This window comes from Pelodiscus sinensis, chromosome 2 (genome assembly GCF_049634645.1).
Source record: "Pelodiscus sinensis isolate JC-2024 chromosome 2, ASM4963464v1, whole genome shotgun sequence".
Lineage (NCBI taxonomy): Eukaryota > Metazoa > Chordata > Testudines > Trionychidae > Pelodiscus > Pelodiscus sinensis.
The window spans coordinates 251,767,039-251,790,471 of record NC_134712.1 but is presented as its reverse complement, the minus strand read 5'-3'; the positions used below and the strand labels follow the sequence as shown (position 1 = coordinate 251,790,471).

The following is a 23,433-nucleotide window of genomic DNA, read 5'->3' as shown; positions in this document are numbered from 1 at the left end:
GTGGCCGTTCTGGTGCAGTGCTCAGGGGACACAGTGGATAGGGGTGGGGGTGTCAAGGGGCAGTGAACAGGAGGGTCTGATAGCCGGTGGCCGTTCTGGTGCAGTGCTCAGGGGACACAGTGGATAGGGGTGGGGGTTCTGGGGTGGCGCCTGGGGGGCAGAGAGCAGGGTGGGTTGCGTGGGAGCAGGGGGTCCTGCTGGTCAGTCAGGGGGCAGTGAGCAGCGGGAGACTGGAAGGGAGCTGGGTCCTGGGGTGCTGTCGGGGGGGGGAGCGGAGGGAGTGTGGGATGGGGCTGGGGGGCACCAAGAGGGCAGTCCAGGTGGTGGTGACCAGGGGCATTGGATAGGGAGGGGAGTCCTGGGGGTGTTGGAAAGGGACGAGCCTGCTGAGCACTACAGGGGTGCTGGTTCAGGGGTGGGCAACTTTAGGGTAGAGACATTGTATGGAGGGCCAGGTCGGGAAGGCTGGGGGAGGCTCTGCCTCCCCAGATAGAAGGTGTGGCCTGGCCCCTGCTCCCTATGCATCTTCCCAGCCCTGAATCCCTGGGACCCGCCCCATGCTCCACACTCCCCTACCACTGCCAGGACACCCCTGCCCCCAGTCATCCCCCAGGATCTCCCACCCTCTGTCTAAGCCCCCTGCCCCCCCCCCCCCCGAAACCTCTGTGCTCTGGCCTCTTGACCCGCCCCCAGGACCACTCCTGCTTCCCATCCCTTAACTGTGCTACTGGAGCACTGCCGTGACCATGCCATGCATGCACTGGGGGAAAGTGGCTACAAGGGAGAGGGGGCAGAAGGGAGGGGCCAGGATCTAGCCTGCGTGGGCTGCTGCTTCCCAGGAGTAATTCCTCCCCTGCCCTGACCTAACTGATCAGAGCTGTACCTATGGACAGGGATGGAACAGCACACGGCCCCCTCCCCAGAAACCCTTAAAGCCAGGAGCTAGACTGGGCCCACAGGCCGTGCCGCAGCTAGCAGAGAGACCCCCGACTTCTCCCCTCCAGCCTACCTGCCTTCCAGCTGCGTGATTTAGGCAGCCTCTGGAAAAGTGTATGAAAAGGTGTCTCTGTATAGGCAAGTGTGTGCATGCATGCGCTGTACGTATGGCTTTGTGTTGGGAGGCGAGTGTATTGCCACAGGGGGCGTACATCTGTGTGAATAAAATTTGCAACCTAACTCTGCCACTTGTATCCCTTTTCCTGCTTTGTGCACAACAAAGGTGATGACATAAAATGTGCGTGTGTGTGTTCATTTCCTAACACGTTTTTAAAGAGGAGGGAGCTCTAAAAGAACTATTATTTCTTACGAAGTGAGTGTTGTTGACTAGTAATTGCAGAAGAGCCAATCTACCCTACATTTCTCACCTCCTATGGTTAGCTACTTTATAAACTCTCTGGCTACATCTACCTTGGCAAGATTTTGCGCAAATACTCTTTAACGCAAGAGTTTTTTGCATTAGTGTATTTGCGCAAGAGAGCGTCTACACAGGCATGTGCCTTTGTGCAAGAGATGTGCTTTGGCGCAAGAGCATCCGTGCCAGTGTAGACGCTCTCTTGCGCAAGAAAGCTCCGATGGCCATTTTAACCACAGGGCTTTCTTGCGCAAGAAATTCATGTTGCCTGTCTACACTGGCCTCTTGCGCAAGAACAGTTGCGCAAGAGGGCTTATTCCTGAGCGGGAGCATCATAGTTCTTGCGCAAGAAGCCCTGATTTCACACATTAGAACGTCCGTGTTCTTGCGCAAGAACTCCCCGCCAGTGTAGACAGGCAGCATGTTTTTGCGCAAAAGCGGCCGCTTTGGCTCAAGATCGCGCCAATGTAGACGCAGCCTCTGTGAAGGAGTGAGAGGAGGGCCTGGCAGTGCGGGGGCTAAACAAGGCCTTTTTGCCCAATTAGCCCCGCCCCATTTTACCTGTAGCCAATGCCAGGCCTGGAGGGAGAATAAAAGAGAGGAACCTGGCTCAGTTAGAGACTGACCAGTAGAGAGGCAGGAGCTGGTTCTGCTGTCTGCAGGACCTGAATCAGCACCATCTACTGAGTTAGCCACCAGGGCACGTACGCCTCCAACCCCTCCCCCTGGTGCAAAGGGGGGAGAACCAGAGTGAACCCTCACTGAGGAGGGGAAATTGGACTCTTGGGACCATGCACCAAACTGAAGAACCAGACTCTGATAAGAGACCAGAATTCCTAGTCCTGGGGGCTCAGCAGCAGGGGCCTACACCCTGGGCCATCAGCTAACGCTGGGATCTAACCACTAGGCCACCCTGTTGCCCAGGAGACCCGGCCACACTAGACTCTTCCTTTTCTATATGTCCAGCACTTACCTCCCTGGAGCCCTGATCTTAGATAGCACTAAACAACAATTGTAATCATAACTAATGTGGAAGTACATGTGTGAGTGCGTGCTAGATGTGTACACATGTATATCTGCATGTAGGTGTGGGAGTCATTTTCTACAAATGTTATTATAGAGGGCAGCTATATTGACTCTGGCCATTGGGCCACACAGTCCTGAGGGAGAGGGCACTTATATTGATTGCAGGCTGCCCTGAGATTAAATTCACTCAGATCCTCCTGGCTGTGGGATAGGAGTGGCTGTTGCGACCTAGACCCAAGAAATATAAGGCAGCCTCTGAGTCTCTGAAGCTGCTTATCTCGGGGGCTGCTTCCTGCAGATCTGTAGGCGGAATGAGGCGTATGGCCTCCAGAAAACTATATATCTTGCCCAAATCTATGGACAAACCCCAGCTATGGCAACATCCTGGGGAATGTGGCCTTGCATGGCCGATAAGGCCATGGAAAAGTTCTGCATGACCAGCAAATAGTAGTAAAATTAAAGGATTGTGTAAAAAAGATTCCTCATAGAAAATTCCTTAATGGAGTTGTGTTAGCAGAGAATGTGGACCAGCGACTTCATAATGAACTAACAGCATTTTTATTTTACGAGTAAAGATTTACTAGCATATTGTGCTTCACTTTGTGTGGTTACTGTTTTTTTAATGTAGGTCTTCTACATCCTTGTTTCTCAACCAGTGGGATGAGTACCCTCAGGGGTAATCGAGAGAAGTCTGGGGGATATGTCAACACAACTGCAATTTGGAGAAAACTGAGTTTTTAAGTTTTATAGCGCTTTATTATTTTTGTACTTTTTACACCCAAAAATTCCATTACCTGCCCAGCTACAATTAAGTTGTTTAAACAAATGTGTTGCAATGGCAGAAAAAAAATGTGCGTCTGAAAACTGTAGGTACTGGGGGTACTTATAATTTTTTTTTGAAGAAGAAGAAGGGGCACTTTTTTTGAAAGGTTGAGAAACACTGTTGTACATCTCACCAAAGCCTGTGGTACATTCTCCATCATGGGAAATTATTTAATCAACACTGAACGTTTCTCTAAATGATAAATTGTAGTTCAAGTAGGAATTAATTCAGGGGAATCGGATGGCCTTTGTTGTACAGGGGATGAGACAATATGATCACAATGGTCCCATGTAGCCTTATAGTTGCATGAATTATATTTCCGTACAGATACTAAAGAAGAAAGTTATTGTCCATTTGTGATATGAGAAACATTATTCCTGGGATTAATATAGAGCAAAATTGTCAAATGTGAGTGCCTCAACTTGGAGACCTAACTCCATATTTACACCCCTCAACAAAAGGGAAAATACCCAGAGCGGGACATGGATCCAGGACGGAAGACAGACTGGCCCACCAGGCATCTTCAGCATCTGCTGAGCCCGTGACAATGATGGTATGATTGAGTGGGCAGGGAGAAGAGGGTCAGAGCTGGGCAGGGCTGAAGGAATAGATCGAAGGATGACGGAATTGAAAAGTGGACAGTGCATAGGAAAAAGATGATAAAATAGCTGAGCGAGTAAAAGAACAGAAGGTTTCATAGAGGAAGAGAGAAGACAGGATCCAGGAGGTCCCTGTTTGAAGAAATATGAGGAGCCTGGAAGAAGGATCAACATATGAGTTAAATCTACCTGCCTTGGCTGAGAAACATTTGAGAGGGGAATATAACAGTCTACCAGTATCTGATGGAAGTAAACACCAAAGGACAAAATATAATTGTCGGAAAGGGAAAAGTTTCTTTATTTTGTGATCAATTGGCCGCACACGTTCACCCCCAGCTGAGCGGCCTCTATCGCCGCACAGCACTTCTTGACCACCAGCTGAGTACTCAGAAATACATGAGTTACTCTGGGGCTATGTCTAGACTGCCGGCTTCTTTTGGAAGAAGCTTTTTTCAGTAGAGATCTTCCAAAAAAACTTCTTCCGAAAGAGCATCCACACTGCAAAAGTGCATTGAAAAAGCGATCCGCTGTTTTGAAAGAGAGCGTTCAGACTGAATGGACGCTCTCTCGCATGTAAGCTGTGATTGCTATGGATGGAATGGCCACCAGGGCACCTGTGCTTTTTCCTCTTTCCTGTTCTTCCGAAAGAACTCCCTCTTCCCTATGACCACACGCCTTTTTGTGAAAGAGCTCTTTTGCAAAAAGCCTGCTTCCTCGTAGAATGAGGATTACCAATGCCGGAAAAACCCCTCTGTTCTTTCGATTTTCCTTGCAGAAGAACGCAATTGCCATGTGGACATTCCTCAAGGTCTGTCGGAAAAACGGCCATTTTTCCAACAAAACTCCGTAGTGTAGACATACCCTGGCGTGGGAAATACCGTTCATGGCTGCTGGCCTGGTGCGATTGGGTGCACGCTGCACAGACTCGTGGAGAACAGCGCCATCTACTGCTCTCTCCAAATCTTCCCCAGACCACGGAATTTCACACCAGATGCCAGCGTGGATGTGCCAAACCTGCACGAGTAACTGCAGTATTTGGCAATTCAGTTTAAGAAACTGCCATGGGTGTCCGGTGGCTTAGGCAGGGGAAGGCTCTGCCTTTCCAAACTGCCAGTCTGGCCCTGCCCACAATCTGCCCCCAGAACGCCCACTATAAGCAGAGTGTTGCTACCCCTAGTGCCCGCCCTCCCTGTGCTCTGGGCTGGGGAGGCTGGAACCACGTGGCTTCTTCCCTCCCCTGATGCTCTGGGAGTGCACCACGCGGCCTCCTCCCCTCCTCCAGTGAGCTGGGGAGGCAGGAGAGCCACGCTGTGCGCACCCCACCCTGCCCATCCACTGTGCTCCAGGGAGGCTGGGGCACACTCGATAAGCTGCCCTGCCTCCTACCCTCCTGGGGGGTGGGCACTCTTGGCATGCTGCCCTGCCTCCTCTCCTCTCTGTGGGGGGTGGGGCCTCAGCAGAGGGGCGGGGCTGTGGGTGGGGCTGCACCCCCTCTCCCCCACCCCAGCTGCACCAGTCACCCATGGAAACTGCTGTGGAAATCGCTCTGCCCCTCAATGACAAGGCACCTAAACAGCAGATAAAGGTTCCCATCCTTTCTACAGCAAAACTAACCTGCAATCCATTAAAAACGGGTAACAAAGTTTCATCAGATACAGCTCAGACTTCCGGAGATAAGAAGTCATTCTAAGCCATCATGATTCCTGGTTGGGGACTAGGGCCCAAGGGAAGTTTGGAGCCTAAATACCTTTGAGAATCTGGACTTACATTTTTTTACTGGTCTCTAATCTTGAGTGTGTGTCTGCTTGGGAGCCCAATTTGAGGCATCTGTCATCAGTCATCACTGAAAATTTGCAGCTGTATGAATCTGGGGTCTAAAGATTCCCTCCTGCAGCACACCGCTACCGGGAGCACATGCTGTGTCACTCGCACAGAGCGTTGGTAAACTGTCTGCGACCTTGTCCGAAATGGCGCCCGCTGTTGCCGTGACAGCAGCTGTGCTGCAGCCCCTCTTCCAGCTTCAAAGACGCCTGCTAAGAAGCCGAGGAAGGCGACGGGAGAATCCAAAGCCCAGAAGGCCGCAGGTCCCAGTGTGACCAAGCTGATCACCAAGGCAGTGTCCACTTTCAAGGAGTGCTAAGGGGACTCATTGGCTGCTGGAGGATATGATGTGGTTCAAGAGTCTGATGAACAAGGGCACCTTAATTCACACTAAGAAAATCAGCACCTTGGGGTCCTTTAAACTCTGTAAGAAGCCAGGAGAGAGCAAGGCAAAATAGGGTTGCCAGATGTCTGGTTTTCGCTTGGACAGTTCGGTATTTTGGCCTTCTGTCTGGTAAAAAAAACAAACAGAGCATACCGGACATGTAAAATGTCTAGTATTTTCTGTTTTCCTTGGACAGACGGCCAGCGGCATCTGTGAGGACAGGGGAAGTATGGAGCATGGTCATTTAAAGGCGCAGCGACTTTTTTTTCTTAATAACTTTGGTCTCCCCCCACCCCCTCTTTTTTCTCAACAGAATTTTTTCCCTGGTAGATAAGGCTTTGGGGTACACTTGCTGGCCCCCACTTCTGCATTTATCATGCCAGAGTGGGGAAGGAGCCATAAATGCAGAAGTACCTCAAAGCCTTATCTACCAGGCTTTGGTATAAAACTTCCCCCAAGATCTTAAAAACCTAGATCTTGGGAATAAAACTTCTGCTGCCACCACCCAAATGTTGCTAAAGAAACCAGGGGAAAGATCATTTGGGAAATCTTCCCCCTAAAACAAAAATCAGGGCACACCATTAACCACTGCCAGGTTAATAAAAGAAAAGAAAGAACTTTTATTATTACAACAATATTCTGGTTGCAAGTATAATGACTAGAGAGGAAGGTAACAAAATATACTCATGGAGAAACTCCATGGGCCTAGAACTTTGTTACAAAGAAAAGCCAAAACATCTTTTAAGCAGTGCCAGATCTCAGATCCCATACCCAATCCATAACACAATAAAACCTAACGAAACTACCTAAACTTTACCCTACTTACAGAAAATGAAGAATGGTGTCTTGGAGAGAGAGAGAGAGATGCTTGTCCCTCTCTGTAGCTGCAGAGAACTCTCCCAGAGAGACAAAAGGAGAAAGGAAAAAAACCCAAATTCCTTTGTCCCAGTTTGAAAAGTCCCACCTACATTCTTATTGGTCACTCCACCTGGCTAGGTGTAGTTAAACCCTTAATCCCCAGGCTGCTGGCTAACCCTCATAATCATGACAGGGGGGGTGTTCGGTATTTTTTGTTAAACCATCTGCTAACCCTAGAAAAGACACCTAAAAAGAAACTAGCGGCAAAGTCTAAGCAGCCAGCTGCTAAGAAGCCCGCCAGCGCCACCGAGAAACCCAGAAAGGCTGTGAAAGACAAAAAAAGCCACGAAACCAGCAGCTTCTGCCCTCAAGAAAGCTGCCAAATCTAAGGAGGCAGCCAAGAGCCTGGCTAAAGCCAAAGCAGCGAAGCCCGAGGCAGCCACGCCCAACCAACGAAACCCAAAGCAGTGAAGGCTAAGAGGGCCGCAGCTAAGAAGTGAAATTGCTTGAGAGACTTACCGTAAAAAACATGCTGTTTCACATGGTGCACACAGCACTCACCCCCCTACGAGTGTGCTTGTTGCAGGGTTACTGTTCACATCGCTGCTCATCCGAGACAGGAGGTGGAAGCTAAGGACTGCAAAAAATGTTCAGGTTTTTATAACGGCAGATGGCCAAAACCCCACCTCACATTCCTGCTGCTTAGTTAGGCCTGTTCCAGCCAACCACTTATTTCTGTGCAATGGGACTATTCATATGCTTAATATTAAGCACGTGCTTAAATGCTTTTCTGGCTCAGAACGAGAGAGTGGCTGCCCTTGCAAAACACAGATGGATGATGATAGGCTGGAATTTGCCATTTCACCAATGAGTGAGGGATAGCGCAAAACTGGTTTGGCAGTCATTGCTTGGGAGATTTGATTGGTGTTTTCTTTTTCTATGTAGCTATGAAACACCATGGAGCCTTATTTAGCAAAACACACACACGCACAAATTCAGTTCCATTATCTGCAAACCAGCCTCTCTTTCAAAAAAAGTCAACTTCTGGTTACTTGGTTTGGCCTCCATCCAGCAATGCACTTACATGCATGCAATGCGACTACTCACATGCTTAAAATTAAGCACGTATTTAAGTGGTTTGGTGGAGCAGGGCCAGCAGGCATGGTCTCACAAATCACGGATGGATGTAATGAACAAAGCAGACGTCAGGTTGGAAGGTGCCTCTGAAGCACTGGGTAAGGGACAGTGTAAAAATGCCTTGCACACAGTGGGTTGGGAGATTACACCAGTGCTCTATGTCCGTTTAGGTTTTGTAACCATGAAACATCATGGAATCTTAATTCATAGATTTCGCTTAAAAAAAAAAAAAAAGGTCAGCTCCATCCAGTTCCATGTCCCCACCTCAGCTTCCTGATGCTTAGCTTGGCCCCAGTCCAGGAAAGCACTTACGTACGTGTTTTGGGACTATTCACATGCTTAAAATTAAGCACATGCTGCAGTGCTTTGCTGGACCCAGGCCAGAATGTGTGGTCTAACAAATCAGTGCTGGAATAAAGAAACACATGGATTTTTGCCTTGGCAATACTGAGTCAAGGACAGTGCAAAGCTGGCTTATCCAGAGCAGATGGGGAAAATAGTATCTCCACTGTAGTAAAAGCTGAATTCTGGAATCCACCTGAAACTGAGAGATAAATTCTGGGTTGTAGGCACTGTAATTCCATGTGAAATTTCATGTGGGCTACGTCTACACTGGCATGATTTTCCGGAAATGCTTTTAACAGAAAAGTTTTCTGTTAAAAGCATTTTCGGAAAAGAGCGTCTAGATTGGCAGGACGCTTTTCCGCAAAAGCACTTTTTGCGGAAAAGCATCCGCGGCCAATCTAGACGCGCTTTTGCGCAAAAAAGCCCCGATTGCCATTTTCGCGATCGGGGCTTTTTTGTGGAAAATAAATCTCTGCTGTCTACACTAGCCCTTTTGCGCAAAAGTTTTTCGGAAAAAGACTTTTGCCCGAACGGGAGCAGCATAATATTTCCACAAAAACACTGACAATCTTACATGAGATCGTCAGTGCTTTTGAGGAAATTCAAGCGGCCAGTGTAGACAGCTGGCAAGTTTTTCCACAAAAGCAGATGATTTTGCGGAAAAACTTGCCAGTCTAGACACAGCCGTGGTGTTAGCTGTTATGCCCCTTGCACTTCCTGGCTAGTTTTGACTGGTGCTGTGTAATTCATATGTAATGGGTAATACAGATGCCAACTTTCATTTTCCTGGGTAGGTACTCTACCTTGTCCCTTCCCCAGGGCTCCACTCACTTCTTGAGCCCCCTACCCTTACGCCTCTTCCCACCCAAGCTCCACCCCCTTTTCTCAGTGCCTCCCACCCACCACCAAACAGCTGACTGGCAGATGGCTGGTGGGCGCTGAGCATCCGCTATTTTTTTCCCATTGGTCTTTGGCAGATATATATCAGTGTTTCTTAAACTTTATGGCTGATGTATATCTTCAAAACCATATTGTGTATCGGTATAAACATTGGCTGAGAGGTGCATCTTGAGAAGATTGGGTACAAGGTGAAGTTTTTGCAAAGAAATAACTAGGATTAAGGGCTATTTTTGCTGCCATTTTTTTTGTAATGGAAAGTTTATCCTTCAGTGAAGGTTGACACAAAATCTCCATCAGAGAAAGTCCCAGAGAAGTCCCTCTTCACCATCTCTCACGATGTCACAATGGGACCAAGGTCATCTCCCTGCCTACTCTCTCTGTAGTGATAAAAAGCTTGGTGGTTTGAGGTTCTCTGCTTGGGGTCCTCCTTTGGATCCCTTGTTTCGGTTCTATGACTCTCAGCCCCAGTCTCTCTTGACAACTGGATTCAGTGGTTCCGCCCCTGTGATTTAGGGAGCAGACCTTTGGTTTTGGGGGTGCCTGGACATGCCTGGCTCAGTACACACCATGGCTGTGTCTAGACTGGCCAGTTTTTCCACAAAATCAACTGATTTTGCGGAAAAACTTGCCAGCTGTCTACACTGGCCGCTTGAATTTCCACAAGAACACTGACGATCTCATGTAAGATTGTCAGTGTTCTTGCGGAAATACTATGCTGCTCCCGTTCGGGCAAAAGCCCTCTTGTGCAAATCATTTGCGCAAGAGGGCCAGTGTAGATAGCACAGTACTGGTCTGTGCAAAAAAGCCCCGATGGCTAAAATGGCGATCGGGGCTTTTTTGCGCAAAAGCACGTCTAGATTGGCACAGATGCTTTTCCGCAAAAAGTGCTTTTGCGGAAAAGGGTCTGTGCCAATCTAGACGCTCTTCCAAAAATGCTTTTAACGGAAAACTTTTCTGGAAAATCATGCCAGTCTAGACGTAGCCCATAAGTACAGGACTGTACAGCCTATGTAGGAGAAGATTTAGGCCAGTGGCTCTCAACTTTTCCACACTACTGTACCCTTTTCAGGAGTCTGATTTGTCTCACATGCCCCGGGTTTCGCTTCACTTTAAAACTGCTTGCTTCCGAAAACAGACATAAAAATACAAAAGCCTGTCCCAGAACACTATCACCGAACGTGCAAAAATTCTCATTTTATCATATAATTATAAAATAAATCAATTGGAATATAAATACTGCACTTACCTTTCAGTGGATAGTATACTGAGCAGTCTAAACAAGTCATTGTCTGCATGAAACTTTTAGTTTGTACTGACTTTGCTAGTACTTTTTACAAAGACTCTTGTAAAACTAGGCTGTCTAGGCAAGTATCTAGATGAGTTGATGTACCACCTGGAAAACCCCTACGCTGCTAGGTGGGAACCACTGATTTAGGCTGCCTGTAACAAAATGTTGCTGCTTCTCTTTGTTACCAACAGGAGGGAAGCCAGACTACTCACAGAAAAGATGCCTGCTCCCTACACTAGGAAGCTCGGGGTGTTTTGTTTTAAAGCTCATGTTTGTTTTTTAGGGTTAATCAATGATTTTTCAGGGCTGTTTTTGCAGTCCACCTCCAGTATCCCCAGAGTACCAGTGCTGGAGGCAGAAGGGATGCAGCACTGCAATTCTAGCCATCTGGGGCTGGTTTTCTACGTATCAAGAAAACACCATGAAAGGCTCCAACTCTGATTTTGTCCTTATTCAAAATGACCACCGTCTCCTATTAGGCTACGTCTACACTGGCCCCTTTTCCGGAAGGGGCATGTAAATTTCACTAGTCGTCGTAGGGAAATCCGCGGGGGATTTAAATATCCCCCGCGGCATTTAAATAAAAATGTCCGCCGCTTTTTTCCGGCTTTTAAAAAAGCCGGAAAAGAGCGTCTAGACTGGCCCCGATCCTCCGGAAAAAGTGCCCTACTTCAAAGTAGGAATAAGAGCCTCCGGAAAAGGGCACTTTTTCCGGAGGATCGGGGCCAGTCTAGACGCTCTTTTCCGGCTTTTTTAAAAGCCGGAAAAAAGCGGCGGACATTTTTATTTAAATGCCGCGGGGGATATTTAAATCCCCCGCGGATTTCCCTACGACGACTAGTGAAATTTACATGCCCCTTCCGGAAAAGGGGCCAGTGTAGACGTAGCCTTACTGTCCATGGGGCTGAAGCCAGAAAGATGGCTGCCATGGTGGTCTTGACGTGGGAGGCTGCCCTTAGTAAAGATGGCTGCCATCTCCCACTGTTTTCACTGGGATGGAAACCCTGGCCACTGGCAAGATGGCTGCCACAGCAGGGTGCAGGAGGCTGGACAGGATAGTGGTCCCGTGAGGAGCAGAAGAGGCCTCACAAAAGCGGGTGGGGAGAGTGAGGGGAAGCAGGGGGCAGATTGGGGGACAGAAGTTGTTGGGGGGCAGGAGGGAGCAGCAGAGTATGTGGGGGCAGGAGAGAGATTGAGGGGGGAAATGGGGGATTTGGGGAACAGGAGAGAGACTGAGTGGGAAATAGGAGTATAGGGGGGCAGGAGGGAGGCTGACACTTGGGGAGGAGTGGGAAGCAGGAGGGAGGCTGAGAGGAGCAGAGGAAATGTGGTGTACTGCAGGGAGGCTGAGGGAAGATTTTTGGGGGGTCATGAAGGAATCTGAGGGACAATGGGGGATTTGGGCAGCAGGTGGGGAGCCTGAGGGGATGCTCCAGGTAGTGACAAAGGCAGGAGATAGACAAGATTAGATAGCAAAGTGGGGGTGAGGGAGGAGAATCTCTGCCTACGGGCCAGGGGAAGGAAGGCCGTGCTGTTATATCCACACTGGCACTTTCATCGTTAAAACTACTGCCACTTGGGGTGAAAAAACGCACAGCCTAAATGACAAAAGTATTCACGACAAAAAGTGCCGGTGTGGATAGATGCTCTCTCTTCGCTGTCGAAGCAAAAGCCTCACTCAGTTTACGCAGCTAAACAGGCAGTTCTATTGGCCAATAAAAGCAAAGTGAGCCAAACGTGATCCCAGCAAAGCCAGGCTCAGTAAGGCTGGCTAATACAATCAATCTTAGTATTTTATACCCTTAACCAAACAAGTCTGACATCAGGGCAAGAAATTAAAGAGAACTTCAAAGAGGAATTATTATCAGCAGAGAAAGAAACAGGTTTAGAGGTAGTTCGAGCTTCAGCTCAAAATAGTTCATTAACACATTCCAACAGCGCATCCCTCTGGCCTCTCCCCACCTCGGTGAAGGCCAGTTCACTCCCTCTAGTATATGTGCAGACACAAGAAACTGAAATGGCTTTCGTTATACAGAATGGCTTCTAGCTAAATATGAAATAGTTTCTACACCGCGAAAGGGGTAGTTTTATGTTGTCATGAGGAGAGCGCTCTCCAGGCACCAAAGAGCAGCTACACTGCGAACCGTAAAAAGGCACGGCTGTAGCTGCCCAGCAATGCCATTGTGTTACCAACCCTGGTACCTTCCCTTGCAACAAACCCCGTTGCCAGCTTTGTCCACATATTCATTCTGCTGATACCATTATTGGACCTAACCAAGTGAGTTATAAGATCAAGAACACATATTCCTGCGCATCCAGAAATATAATTTATGCTATCATGTGCCGAAAGTGTCCGTCTGCTATGTACATTGGACAAACATCTCAGACACTTCGCCAAAGGATTAATGCCCACAAAACAGATATCAGACAAGATCACAAAGAAAAAACAGTTTCTTTCCATTTTAACCAGAAAGGACACTCTCTCAATGACTTAACCACCTGCATTCTGCTACAAAGACCTTTTACATCTGCACTTGAAAGGGAATCCTCTGAACTGTCATTCATGTTAAAATTCGACACTCTCCGAGAAGGAATGAACAAACACTCAAACTATCTTACCCATTACCAAGATAGCTTCCCCAATTATCACCTCTAATACCATTAGCTCACAAACATCCCACTCTCCCCACCTCTAATATCATCAATTCACAGACACTTACCTTCCTTCCATCCCTCCCCCCCCCCCGCATCCCCCTGCTGTTCTGAAATGTGATTTGTCCTTTTCATATGTGTTCATTTTTTTAAATTGTATCCTTTGGTATATATGGTTGTGACTATTTTCTTCCACTATTTGATCTGAGGAAGTGGGTCTGGCCCACGAAAGCTCATCATCTAATAAACCATCTTGTTAGTCTTTAAAGTGCTACATTGTCCTGCATTTTGCTTCAGCTACCCCAGACTAACACGGCTACATTTCTATCACTGTAGACAAAGTCTAACTCTCATGAATTGATGACCGGTCATGGGATTTTGGTACCTACAGGAGGAGCTGTTGTAATCCACACACCTGTTGGGTGTGATGGACTATCCCATCTAGTGGTACAGAGGCCACTTACAGAAAACATGAGTGTGCTCTACAACCTTAGCTGGAAGCCAGTTGGCTTTTAGCTCATGAGGTAGAGACTCATGCACTAAGCTCCAGGGGTCCCAGGTTTGATTCCACCAGCTGGTGTTACACTGTCATGCTGATCTGAGAGTCTCTTCTGGTCCCATAATTTTCAAGGCTGGGTAGAACTCTCTGCAAGTGCCTCAGGGCTGAGAACACAGACCTGGCCTGCCACTGAGCCCTGTTTTCACATGTGGCTCAGAGGGCACTGGGGGCAGGAGACTGGGGAGGCAGGGAAGTGGATCAAAACAGAAATGGGAAATGCCTGTCTTAGGGATGAGGAGAAGGTAAGTCCAGTGTCCATGTGACCGGCCAGGCTGAGGCATGTATTTTGTATGCAATAACCGTTGACTTTTCAACCTGAAATTATCACACAGTTTGGCAGAGGAATGGATGGGAGGGGGGTTTAAAATGCCGAAACAGACTACACCATGATTTGATTTTTAAAAATAACTCATGGTTTTGGGCTGATCTCATGATTTTTAGGGTCTGAATCCTGATTTTTGAGCTCTTGAAGCTGACGGTATTTTGGATGAGAGGTGCTTTGGAAGGCAAAAAGGCTGGTCTCTCTGGGGGCAGAGTTAAGGGTGCGGCAGGTAGTCTTTGGTGTATGCAGTGGCAAGCTGGGCATCGTTAGGTAGAAGAGTAGAGGTTACGTCCTATTGGGTGGCTTAATTTTTCATTTCCTTGCTGCTGCAACTTTGTGTCAGGTACAGAGGGTGTGGAAGAACCAGAACTTTCCACAGTGAAGCTGTGTGTTTAATTATCCTGGTGGGGGCTGCTTTATACTTTGCGACTGTGACATATCACAGGGTCTCATTCAATCCCTCAGCAGGCTTCACTTAACCAGCATTCAGTTTCATCCTGCTCCTGCCCCTACAACTCCAGCCCCCCTTCAGCTTCCTGCTACTTAGTTAGGCACTGAGCCAACAAAGCACTTAAGCATGTGCAATGGGGACTGCTCATGTGCTTAAAATTAAGCACAGGTTTTAGTGCTTTGCTGGATCAGTGCCTTGATGACTTGCTGCTGTCAGCAGAGGAAAAAAAAAAGATCCAGCGAAGCACTTAGGCCCCACTCCAGCAAAGCACTTAAGCACGTGCTTAGTTTAGCATGTGAGTCGTCTCATTGGCTGGCTGCTTGCACGACTCTGGTGCTTGACTGCTTCAGGGCCTTAAGCATGTGCAATAGGATTACTCCCATGCTTAAGCGCTTTGCTGGAGGGAGGGCTCTGTTCACGCTAATCCCACTCCGGAACATGAGAGAGAAAGCCCTGCTGGAGCTGCCCTCCATTGTGCGTCGCTTCAAGGCTGCTGCGCACAAAGCTCCCTCACGCAACCCGCACAGCGAGGGAAGGAACTCGAGTCATTTAACAATACAGGCCCATCCGGAGACACACAACCTTAGTTCGAGGCACGGCCGGGAGCAGGACTTTGGATGCTCCAATCCTGGTGCTCTGGTGTCCAGGCAGCACGGTTCTCCCAGCCCCAAGCACCCCTCACACATCCCCAACTCCCTGCCTTAAGTTCCCCCATACCACAATGCCCCACCCTGACCTGGAGACCCCTGCCTTGACTCCTGCATTCCCCACAACTCCCAACCCCCTGCCCTGACTCCTGCACCCCACACTTCTCCAACCCCTTCTCTAAACCCCCTGCAATCCATCTCACACTCAAATGTCCTACAGATACTGTCCTATTTCAACCCCACCTCCAAAATCCCTGCCTGACCCTCCTGGGGGGGAAGGAACGGTTGCAATAGGACAGTACCCATAAGAAATGTAAGTTACTTTCACCCCTGCATTTACTCTCACTTCCAGCCAGGCTCCTCTGGACTGCCAGAGCAGTGTTAAAATCCTTGGTGTAAATGGGAATCAGACTTCACTATTAGCACAGCCAACATACGCTACAGATGGCGTCTGTAACTGAACTACATCAGCCTTGTAGCATCCCCTTCCCCAAGCTTCTCACCAGGGCAGAGTTGAGGTGGCAACTCTTTTGTAAAGCCAGGCACCACCCTCAGATCCCCCCACAGACTCCCTTCTGCCTGGATGCCTACAGAGCAATCCCAGTTCTTTTGGCCAGGCAGGCAGCGAGCTGTGATTGCAGCGTATGTCTGCAAAGTCACTCTCGTTCTAACATTACCCAACCTCCTCTCTCCTCCTTGTCTGTTTCGTCCACCAGGCTTATCCTAAATCGGGCTCGTGAGAGGTGAGTACAACGCCAAGCACCTTGAGCCTTGAATGGGGTGTTTACATGCAATTGTAACAGAAATAATACTCTGTCTCCAGACAGCTCAGGAGCCGTCTCCCATGATTCTAGGGCTGCCCTGGAACTGGCTCTGTTTGGTGTCTCCTAGGAACTCATGGCCAGCAGCAGAAGTGGAGTGTGACTCAAAAACTTGCCAGGGCTCAAATCCCTCTTCTGGTCTTCCCACCCTCACCTGCCAACACGTAAAAATTTCCATTATGGCCATATAACTGCTGGCCCTGAGTGCTGGGTGTCTCTTCCCTCCCCACCTTCCCAAGGGTGGATGACCAGTTGGGACTGAATTGGGTAGGGTGAGAGAAGGCACCTCAAAGCCCCTGAGCTGGTGAGCACCTGAGAGAGGTGAAGCTACAAGGACAGCCAGAGCAGTACAGGTAGGCTGATGTGCCTAGAGGTGGGTATTTCACTAAACGTGTAGTCGATAGAATTTTTATCAACTACGCAATTAGTCGATAAGGGAAGGCTCTTAGTCCCAGCTGCTCTTAGTCACCCCGGCTGCAGCTCTGCCGTTTAAATGTAGTAAGAGCTGCCTAGGCGTATCAGTTAGTCGACTACTCGCTTACATCCCCAGTCCCGCCCCAAGACAGTGCAGAACTGGCGGCCAGCTTGGTCCCAGAATTAGGGAATGTCCCCAGGCAGCTGGAAGCGAAGGAGAGGGGATGGGAGGGAGCTGAGATACCTGGGCTCTGGCTGCACTTGGAGAGCAGGTCCCAGCAGTAAGCTCAAGGGCAAAGGCAGGACTGGAAGCAGCGCCAGACTGGAGCTGTCCCGTGGCTGAGAGAGGAGGGCGTGAGGGACAGCTGGCTCTCACCCATGTGAATTACTGAGGCTGACTAAGGGAAGAACCTGTGTCCAAGTAGGAGACAAATATGCACACTCTGTCCCCTGGTGCAAACTTAACCGTTCCCTGCTGGGACAGTTCCACAGGGGCTTACCAGGAGGATCCCAACCCAGCAGGCTGGCTGCAGAGGGAACAAAGGAGGTGACACTTGCTGTGGCACATAAGTCTAGAGAGCTAGGAGACTGCCTGCCTGAGAACTGGGGGAGATGCCGGTATCCCAAGGAAGTTTACCTAGGAGCCCAGGGGAAGAGCTAGTTACTCACCCCACCTGGGAGCTAGCTTGGTCCCACTGCGGAGTTGCTCCAGAATTCAGGCCAGCTGGACAAAGCAGGGACATATTTGGAGACTCCAGAACATCATGGGCTGCAGTATTTGGAGGATCTAAGGCCATCTGTGGCCAGATCTCATGGGACTGAGGGGCAAGAGCTTATTTTGGCTTAGAAGGCTGGATAGCTTAAGCCTTAGGATATATACATGTAATCACAACCAAGCAGATTTGAACCTGGGACTTCTAGAGCTTAGTATCGGAGCTACTACAGCTTGATCTATAAAGCCAGCTAACTCTCAGCATAGGCCGAAGAGCTCCCTTGTTCTTATCTCTCACTGTAAATGGTCTAAGTGCCACTACATAGGACAGTGAACCACATTAGGGGTGTGTCTAGACTACATGCCTCCGTCGACGGAGGCATGTAGATTAGACAGATCGGCAGAGGGAAATGAAGCCGCGATTAAAATAATCACGGTTTCATTTAAATTTAAATGGCTGCCCCGCTCTGCCGATCAGCTGTTTGTCGGCAGATCGGGGCAGTCTGGACGCGCCGCGTCGACAAAGAAGCCTTTCTTGATCGGCACAGGTAAATCTGGTTTCACGAGGCATACCTGTGCCGATCAAGAAAGGTTTCTTTGTCGACTTGGCGCGTCCAGACTGCCCCGATCTGCCGACAAACAGCTGATCGGCAGAGCGGGGCAGCCATTTAAATTTAAATGAAACCGCGATTATTTTAATCACGGCTTCATTTCCCTCTGCCGATCTGTCTAATCTACATGCCTCCGTCAACGGAGGCATGTAGTTTAGATGTACCCTAGGTGTGTGGGTTACCTACACAGTGTAGCCAAACACCTTGGGTATGCCTACACTGCATTCCTTCTTCTGGAGAGGAATGCAAATGCAGACAAATGAAATTGCCAATGAAACGCGGATTTGAATTGCCCGCGCTTCATTTACATAATGGCGGCCAGCCGCTTTTCCGAAATAGTGTATTACGAGAAAAAAACGGGGTTATTTTGAAAAGAAACCCTTCCTTTGAAACCCTTCCTTTGAAATAACCAGGAAGGGTTTCTTTTCCAAATAACCCCATTTTTTTCTCAAAATATGTTATTTCGGAAAAGCGGCCGGCTGCCATGATGCAAATGAAGCATGGGAAATTGTGCTAGGAAAAGGGGATGTGCTTGGAATGGGATTGCTTCTCATAAAACCAAACAGAAAAGAGAGAGAATTTCCAGGTAGGTGAAAGGAGTGGGGACGCGCCATCCCTCTCTGTGACCATAGCCCTGAGCCTCCCTCCCACCCTACAGGACTGAAGCTCCCTTCCGCCCCCAATTTGTACAGGAACATTGATGACCGTTCTCCTTCATCAGGGAGTGGGGGGGAAAGTGCAGTTTGCTGCATTCCTCACTCTGCCTAGGGACCGGGGGCAGGTGCCCCAGCCAAGGGACACACATACCTCTCCTAGCGTGCCCGCTGGAGCGGCAACGGCCATGGAGAGGTGAGGTAGTCCTCTTTCCCTGGGACAGCCTGCAAACTAAACCCCAGCCCCACCCCAGAGCAATGATTCAAATGAAGAAAAACAAAAATTATTTGAAAGCTTGAGGGGTAGCTGAGTTAGTCTGTAACTGGAAAAACTGAAACAACAAATAGTCTAGGAGCACCTTAAAGACTCACAAAACTTTTGTGGGCACAACCCACTTCTTCAGATGAATGGAGTTATTATAGGCCCAGTTCCAAAATAAATAAGGGAAGGGGGTGGGGAGAAGGAAATAGAAGGGGAAAATAGTCAGCTACATGAAGCTGATAGAGAAGGTGCAAATTGTTCTTAAGTACCCATTGACTGGTTTTTTAAGTCAGTAGGATGTGGAAGGCAGTGTGCTAGCCAGGTCATGTCTTTATTCACACCTTTGTGATGGGTCCCAAACCTGTAGATGAAGTTAAATTCCAAGGCTTCCCTGTGTATTTACCTTGTAGAATTGCCCTGAAACAACACAGTGACTTTGAGATCCATTAATAAGTGCCCGGGCAGGTTAAAGTGCTCTCCAACAGATTTCTGTGTGTTGCCTTTTTGGATATCTGATTTGTGTCCACTAATTCTTTCCCGTAGAGACTGTCCAGTTTGGCCAATATACATGGCAGTGGGGCATTGCTGGCATTTGATGGCATAGATCACATTAGTGGATGTGCAGTTACATGAGCCCCTGATGTGGTGGCTGATGTGGTTGGGTCGAGTGATGAAATCGCTTGTGTAGACGTGTGGACAGAGTTGGCACCAGCGCTGATTGCAGGGGTGGGTTCCTGGATGATTATGATAGAGCTGTGCTGCGTGGTTACTGGAAAGAATTTGTTTCAGCTTTGGGAATTGTCTGTAAGCGAGAACTGGCCTTTCCCCCAAGGCCTGTGAGAGTGAAGGGTCATTTTCCAGGCTAGGCTGTAGATTGTTGATAATGCGTTGGAGGGGTTTAAGTTGTGGGCTGTTGGTGATGACTAGTGGTGTTGCTTTCTCTTCTTGGCCTGTCTTGAAGTAATTCATGTCTGGGTTCTCTTCTGGCTCTCTGGATCTGTTTTTTTCACTTCTCCAGGTGGGTATTTCAGTTTTAAGAAAGCTCTATATAGATCTTGTGGGTGTTTGTCTCTGTTTGTGGGATTAGAGAAAATCCGGTTGTATCTTAGGGCTTGGCTGTAAACATTAGATTGGGAAATGTCTTAGGTGGAAGCTAGAGGCATGACGGTAAGTGTAATGGTCAGTAGGTTTCTGGTATAAGGTGGTGGAAATGTGTCCATCATGTAATTGTACTGTAGTGTCAAGGAAGTGGCTCTCTCGTGTGGACTGATCCAGGTTGAGGTTGATGGTGGGGTGGAAGTTGTTGAAATCCCTGTGAAATTCTTCAAGGGTCTTAAGGACCCAAGCAACACCGGGTAAATCTTCTAGTAAATAAATAAAACCCCAAAACACATTCTGGCTGGACTCCACTGGGCAAGTTCTTTGCACTGCAAAACTTTTATTTATGACATCCACAAGAATAATGCAAAAATGCTGAATAGAATAATCCTGAAATTATTACAGCTGGGGTCTTCAGACTTCAAAGAGAGTAGGCTTATGCCAGAGGTCTCTAAAATCATGACTGGTGTGAAGAAAGCGGATTAGAAAGTGCTATTTACCCCAACACACCGAGCCAGTCTTAGGGGCGGGCAAGCCGGGCAGTTACCCAGGGCCGTCATTTTCAAGGGGCCGCCAACAGAGCCCAATGGAAGCCCGGTTGGGACACACAGCAATTAAAGGGGCCACGACCGCATTTCAGCCCGACCCCACCCCTTTTTTTTTGTTTTGTTTTTGCTCGACAAATTTTCCCCAGCGGTCGCCCGGGGCCACCAATTAGTGGCTCTGCCATCACATATCCTAAGAACCAGGCATCACGCAATGAAATGAATAGGCAGCAGGAAGTACTTTGTCACACAGCGCACAGTCAGCCTGTGGAAGGTCAAAAGTATCACAGGGTTCAAAAAAGAGCTAGATGAAGTCATGAAGGATAGGTCCATCAGTGGCGATTATCCAAGATGGTCAAGGATGCAACCTTATGTTCAGGGTGAAGGGGAGCAACTAACTGTTGTGGATGGGGGATGCAAGATATGACTTTAGCCCCCTTCCCCCCCCCCCCGCTGCTCACCTCTTGAGCATTACTGCTTAGCTAATGTTAATTATTTTATCCCATCTTCTCAGTGTATTAAAAAACAGTTAAAGAAATGTCATAGTTTTAATTGTGCTTCGTATTTCACAGGGGTGAAAGTAACTTACGTTTCTTATAAGTACAGGTTGGACCTCCGTGGTCCAGCACTCTCGGAATCTGACTGGTCCCAAATGATGGATTTTGCCAGACCAGGGCAGGTCATTTCTGAAGCCCTAACACCAGTCTCCCAGCCTGGTTCCAGTCCTGGCCTGGCTGCTGGTCCCTAATATCGGCTCAACTGGATTCACAGGCACTGCAGGGCTACCCGCTCCTCTGCCACCAGCCTCCCTGCTGGTTCTCCCCCTGTTGCCAGCCTCCTTGCCCTGCCGGGCTTCTGGCCCCTGCAGGGTTCCTGCCGCCAGCCCTTCACCAGGACTCTCTGGTCCAAGAACATCCGTGGTCCTGCTGGACCATGGATGTTGCCAGGCCAGAGACCCAGTTTAGAGAGTTTCAACCTGCATTGTCATGTCGCACGGGGGGGGGGGGGGGGGGAAGCATGTGCTCAGGGCAGTGGGTTGGGGGATGTGATACGACAGTACCTATAGGAAATTTAAGTGCAGGGTGGAGTGTGGGGGGGGGAGGCAGAGTTCAGGAATAAGGGCAGGAGGATGGGGATGGAGGAGGGGGGATCAGGGCAGGGGACTGAGGATGTAGGGGTGAGTGCAGCGGGGCAAGGGTGCTATTTCTGGAGGGCGGGCGCCGGGCAGGCTGCAGCTGCACATACCGGGTCATTGCTGCCCTTCCTCTGACAACGAGGGAGTGAGGGGAAGTACACAGCTTGTGTGAAGTCTCCTCTGCCCCTCCCCTGGGCAGCCAGGAATGAGAGGAAGGCGCACATGCTGCATGCTTTCCCCTCGCTCCCTGGACGAAGAGCAGCGGAGTTCCAGCTACATGGGGCTGCAGCCCCTTCACCCGCCCTCCCTAACGGGCATGGGGCTGGGTTGTGTCTAGAGGCTGGGGCAGCCCCAGACCAGGGGCGCACCCCCCCCATCCCTCAGCCAACACTTTTCACCTGCCTGGCTGTCTGCTTCTTAGGAAGGCAGCCTGCAGGAGAGCCCCAGGGGCGCCGCTTGGAGCAGTTGCAGTCAAGTGCCCATCTCTGGATTTGGGCCGCCCTGTGTCTGTGGGCCCGCATGCGCGGCATGTCCTGCGTGCCTTCTAGTTGCGCCCGTGTCGGGGTGCCCCTACACCTCTGACTGCCAGAAGCCGGGGGTGGATGACAGGGGATGGATCGCTCGATACATCACGCTGTTCTGTTCATTCCCTCTGAAGTATCCAGCACCAGCTGCTGTGGAAACAAGATACCAGGCTAGATGGACCTAGGAAGCCTAATCCGAACTACCTAGTCCATGCCGCGTGTAGCTGCGCGGCACGGAGTCCGCACTAGCGGACATTTAAAAATGGCGGCGCCCGGCTTTATGCAAATGAAGCCCGGGAAATTCAAATCCCGGGCTTCATTTGCAACTCCGCTTGCCTACATTACCACCCTAGTTCGAACTAGGGTGGTACTGTAGACATACCCTGAGATCCTAGATAAAGCCAACCCCAGCTTCTGCAGGGGCGTTTTATGTTGATTGACCTTTTCCATGGTGAACTCAGCTCTGTTTCCCACATTCAGCTCACTTCTGGGACAAGACAGGTGAGGCCGCCAGGTGAAAAACCTAGAGCTGTGGCCTTGTCAATCTTAGTCTCTCTCACAAGGGGCTGGCCCACAAAGTGCAACATTTACACAGGATTGTGAGGCCACCCAAAGCAAAGGCCCCCTCCAAACAGTTGCATTTTGCTTGTGCTTACGACCAGCCCTGGTTCTCTCCATCGGTGGGAGCTGACTCCTGGGCCCGCATCTGCCTCATTTCCTTTGTCCTGCCGGTGCCTTGCTGTACATTCCCCGGCCCTGTGATAGCCCATCTCACTGTGCAATGCTGCTCCTGCCTCAGCCAACACCCTACCAACAATAGCTAAGGTAAGTGGCCTCAGCATGTGGGTTTCCTGGTGGTCTCAGAGGGGCTTGAAGCTTTCCTCATAGTAGGCACAGGAGAAGGGCAGGTGCCATTGATGACCATGACTTTCTGGAAGCTTTTCCCACACAGGGCCGATGGGTGCAACCTCTCACTCATATGGATGACCCTCTGTCAGGGTGCTATTTAGGAGGTCTGGGGGAGGTGTACCCAGTAGCCTCCTCAGGAATTGAAATTGGGGGGGGGGGTGTTTAAATGTACAGGGGGGGTGAGGGCCGATGAGGGGTGAAACCGTGAGGGTGAAGGTGGGCTGTATGGAACCATAGTTCACAAAACTGGGGGGGTGTTGGGGAAATTCAGGGGGGGTCTACCCCCCCATAGGGGTGTAGGGAAATCCCTGGGTGTATCTCCCAGTTTTGTTTACTTACCCTAGCCCCAGCCACAGCACTTAACTGCAAGACAGCTGGAATGGGATAGCTAATGAATTTGGAAGCTGGGAGCAGCACAGTCTTTGTGGCAGGAACTGTGTTTATAAACATAAACAGGGTGATTAAGATAACAAAAGGCTTGTCATTAAAGTAAACTAGGGATCCTTAATTGATCCCAATGCATTGCCAGGCCCTGGAGTTAAAAGATGGGAAACAAAGGGTGGGTATCAATGGTGAGAATGGAGA

At 49.4% G+C, this 23,433-nt stretch overlaps 1 long non-coding RNA gene and 1 pseudogene across 1 annotated transcript in view; one reads left to right on the top strand and one right to left on the bottom strand.

The window, feature by feature from the left end:
* The window catches only part of LOC142826677 (uncharacterized), a 124,377-nt gene that overhangs the window by 87,930 nt on the left and 13,014 nt on the right, over positions 1–23,433 (bottom strand). The window lies entirely within an intron of this gene.
* On the top strand, positions 3,748–7,363 carry LOC112547601 (histone H1.01-like; annotated as a pseudogene).